Here is a 4,767-nt window from a genome sequence, read left to right on the forward strand (position 1 = left end):
GACTGTTCAGTGACTGAAGGATTTAATGAGCATAAAGCATGTAAACCATTGGTCCGACCTGCCAGGCAAGGCTAGACTCCTGCCAGAGCTCTGCCTCAGGACTCAATAAGGAAGTGTAATAAGGACTGACAAGATGGTTCGGCCTTAAGAGCTCTGGCTGCTCCTGCAGAGAACTGGGGGTCCCATTCCCAGCACCCACACTGGAGGATTCCTAACAACCTTTAGCTCCAGTTCCAGATGATCTTTTGCCCTCTTCTGCACTCCAGGGGCATTGCACATATATGGTACACAGACATACCTGCAGGGAAAACACTCACATATAAATCAGAAACAAGTCTACGTTTTTGTGAATAACAACAGTTGGGAATTGTTTGTGCCTGTAATCACAGCACTCTGGAGGCAGGATCATGAGGAGTTTAAGCCCCACAAGTAAATAATACATCTCCCTGAACCCCCACCCATGGCTAGCCTGGAAACTGCTATGTAGAATGAGCTGAACTGGAAATCAGAGATCCACCTGCCTCTGCTTCCTAAGTGCTTGGATTAAGTGAGTACACCACCACATCTGGCCCCACACAGTACAGAACATTGGTGTGCACCACCACTCCTGGCCTCACACAGTACAGAGCATTGGTGTGTACCAACACATCTGGTCCCACACAGTCCAGAGCATTGGTGTGCACCACCACTCCTGGCCCAACACAGTCCAGAGCATTGGTGTGCACCACCACATCTGGCCCTACACAGTGCAGAGCATTTGGTGTGCACCACCACATCTGGCCCTACGCAGTGCAGAGCATTTGGTGTGCACCACCACACCTGGCCCCACACAGTACAGAGCATTGGTGTGTACTACCATACTTAGCTACATAGTGAGTGTGAGAACAATCTGAACAATGTAATAAGACCATGTTTCAAAGAAAAGAGGAAGAGAGGAGGCAGGAAGAAGAGATCTTCCTGCTATCTGACTGTGCATCTCAAGCTGTTCTGAGGTCTGGAACTCATGTCCCTTGAGGCTGAACTTCTAGAGAGGTGGAGTTACAAGTATGCACAAGCCTGCCTGCCTCGAGTGAAGCAAGCTTCCTTCTTTTCTATGTATTATCATTATCACTGTCACCATTACCACCACTATCATCTTTATGTATGTATTTATTTGTTTATTTATTTATTTGAGATAGGATTTTCCATATAGCCCTGGCAGTCCAGGAACTTACTATGTAGGCCAGGTTAGCCTCAGATTCACAGAGATCCACGTGCCTGTGCTTCCCCAGGACTGGGATTAAGGGCATGTGCCATTATGTCTGGCAACTTCTTTTCTTTCTGTCGGGGGAGGTGCGCTCACACTGGCTAATTTTATGTCTGCTTGACATAGGCTAGAGTCATCTGAGAGGAGGGGATCCCAATTAAGAAAATGTCTCCATAAGATAAGGCTGTAGGCAAGCATTAGCCTTCAAGCATTTTTTTTTTTTTTTTTTTTTTTTTTTTTTTAGTTAGTGGCTGATGGGGGAGGGCCTAATCCATTATGAGTGGTGCCCTCCTTGGGCTGGTTGTCCTAGGTTCTACAAAAAAGCAGGCTGAGCAAACCACAGAGAGCAAATCCAGTAAGCAGCACCTCTCCATGACCTCTGCCTCAGCTCCTGTCTCCAGATCCCTGCTCTGTTTCAGTTCCTGTCCTGACTTCCTTCAGTGATGAACTATGATGTGAAAGCTTGAGGCAAATAACCCCTTTCCTCCTCAACATCCTGTTAGTAGTGGTGTTTCATCATAGCAACAGTAACCCAGACTAAGATAGCAATTAAGCAAAGGAAGGGGGTGGAGAGATGGTTCAGCAGTTAAGAACACTGGCTACTCTTCCACAACTCTCTGTAACTCCAGTCCCAGGGGATCCAACATCCTCACACAGTTATACATTCAGGCAAAACACCGATGCACAAGAAATTAAAAAAGAGGCAGAGGGAATCAGTGAAGGTGTAGGCAAGAGGATCAGCTGGTTTGAATTGCATCAGAGAGCCCCAGAGCATAATGGTTTTCTTGGGTCCTCAGGCTTGGCAGCAGGAGCCTTACCCATTGAGCCATCTTGCTAACTCAGTTCTGCATTTTCCCTACAACTCAATGGTAAATCTCTTGACTAGCATTTTGAATGCTTTAGGTTAAATTCCCTAAACCAAAGAAGATGGGTGACCTGGGAATCAGAACAAGCCAGGGGAAGAGGTACAATCCTGTAATCCCAGCACTCAGGGAACCAAAACAGGAGAATGGTGAAATTAAGGCTAGTCTAGGCTACGTAGACAAAACAATAATAATTATTTAAAACAAGAATAGGCCAGGTGGTGGTGGTGCAAGTCTTTAATCCCATTACTTAGGAGGTAGAGACAGGAGGATCTCTGAGTTTGAGCTAGCCTGGTCTATAAGAACAAATGCCAGGACAGTCAGGGCTGCACAAAGAAACCCTGTCTCAAACAAACAAGCAACAAGAGTAGGTTCTTGGGGCTGGAGAGATGGTTGGCTTAACCATTAAGATTACTGACTGCTCTCTCAGAGGTCCTGAGTTCAACTCCCAGCAACCACATGGTGGCTCACAACCATCTGTAATGATATCTGGTGCCCTCTTCTGGCCTGCAGGCATACATGCAGAATGCCATATACATAATACATACCTTTCCAAAAAAGAAGAAGAAGAAGAAGAAGAAGAAGAAGAAGAAGAAGAAGAAGAAGAAGAAGAAGAAGAAGAAGAAGAAGAAGAAGAAGAAGAAGAAGAAGAAGAAGAAGAAGAAAAAAGAAACAAAAGACTAGGTCCTGGGATACTTTCACTCTGGCTAGCTGTCACTCTTAGCCACATGGCCCTCTAAAATCTTCACTATTGTTCATGCTGAATAAAGTTATCTTGTGACATCTGCAAAAATCACAACAAGATAACGACTAAAAGAAAACCTGCTGGGTGGTAGTCAGCACTTAGGAGGCAGAGGCAGGAGGATCTCTGAGTTCAAAGCCAGCCTGGTCTAGGTCTAGAGAGTGAGTTCCAGGACAGCCTGGGCTGTTTCAGGAAGAAGAAGGAGGAGGAGGAAGAGAAAGAGGGGGAGGAGGAAAAAAGCTTAATATGTCACATCCCCTCTGGGGAACAACTGCAGTGGCTGCAGACAGTTTTGGTTGGGGTCAGGGAACACTACTGATAGCTTCTAAGAAGAGGTCCAGATGATCTCACCAAGCATCCAGCCAGTTCTAACAACCGAGAATCGCCCAGGCTGGGTCAACATGCCAAGAACAAAACTGACAGCACTAATTTTCCCCAGTCGATTTATTGCATAGTTTCCTAATTCAGTAGACTTTCCTTCAGCTTCCTGTTTGAGCCACGGTGAAATCACCAGCTGGATGCACTCGGGCCCAGTCTTGGAGACAGTCTCCAGCCCACGTAACCGCTGACTCAATCGCTCCTCCTCCCAGATGTGGTAGAGCAGAGCGTTTCCAACACCAGATAAACGGACTGTGCTGGTTTCTCTCCAGAATGCCAGCATTAGGGAGGTGGGGCAGGAAGTTCAAGGTCATCCTTGGCTGTGGTGGGTTTGAGGCCAGTTCTGAAGACTGGAGACCCCATCTAAAAGGGGCTGCGTAAATAGATAGCTCAGTCATGAGGACCATGAGTGCTGCTCTTCTAGACGACGGAGTTTAACATCCAGGACCCACATATGGTGCAGCTCACAGCTTCTGGGAACAGGGGATGGATCCAGTGCCCTCTTCTGGTCTCTGGAGCAGCTCCCCCCATACACATACGAACTTAAAAACTATAAATATGCAGCGGCTGGAAAACTGGCTCAGTGGTTAAGAGAACTTGCTGTTCTTGTGAGGGACTCAGGTTCGATTCCCAGCATTCACATGGAGGTTCACCACTCCCTCAGGTATGCTCGTGGTGCACAGACATATGTGTAGGCAAAACACTCTAATGAGCAAACTGAATCTAAAATAAATAAATAAATAAATAAAATGATTTTTTTTTTTTAAGGAGGTTGCTCTTGCTTTGGCAGCACGTATACTAAAATTAAAACGATACGGAGATTAGCATGGCCCCCGCACAAGGACAACATGCAAATTCGTGAAGCATTCCATTTTTATATAAAATAAGTGAAAAAATGTTATTTTAAAAAAAAGAGGCTGAAGAGACTGCTCTGCAGAGGTCCTGAGTTCAGTTTCCAGCAACCACATGGTGGCTCGCAGCCATCTGGTGCCCTCTTCTGGCCTTCAAGCATAGATGCAGGCAGAACTCTGCATATGTAATAAATAAAATCTTCTTTTTAAAAAAAAGGATGAAAGCAAGTTGGCTCTTCAGATACATCAATAGCGAAGGAAATGTCTATATAAGACAGTCAATGTCGTTTTTTTAAAAAAAGAAAAAATGTAAAAGCAAAAAACAGGGCTCAATAAGATAACCAGGTGGGTGAAAATATTTGCTGCCAAGTTTGATGATCTGAGTTCAATCCTTGCATGCCCTCCTTCCCCGATTCTCCTCCTCTCAATCTTTCCCATCCTTCCCTCTCTCCTCAACTAAAAATGTTGAATGTCTGTAAGTGTCTGTTTCCTCTGGCAGCATTGGGTATCTCTGACGTTTGGGTCCATGGTGCAATGACCTCACAAATATTTTCTAAGTAAACAGTCAGTGGAATTTATTAGGTTGTGGTTTTAAAAAGTTTTGTTGCTGCTGTTTTTTTTTTCTTTTCTTGAAAAAGAAATGGGGTCTCCCCGTGTGGCCCAGAGTGACCTTTGGCCCCAGCTCCC

The 4,767-nt window shown here is 45.4% G+C and overlaps 1 pseudogene; it reads left to right on the plus strand.

The window, feature by feature from the left end:
- The first annotated feature begins 4,007 nt into the window (after positions 1–4,007).
- LOC125411864 (U6 spliceosomal RNA) lies at positions 4,008–4,107 on the plus strand (annotated as a pseudogene).
- The last annotated feature ends 660 nt before the right edge of the window (positions 4,108–4,767 follow it).

The sequence above is a fragment of the Myodes glareolus genome, chromosome 1 (assembly GCF_982192425.1).
Source record: "Myodes glareolus chromosome 1, mMyoGla1.1, whole genome shotgun sequence".
In the NCBI taxonomy this organism is placed as follows: Eukaryota; Metazoa; Chordata; class Mammalia; order Rodentia; family Cricetidae; genus Myodes; species Myodes glareolus.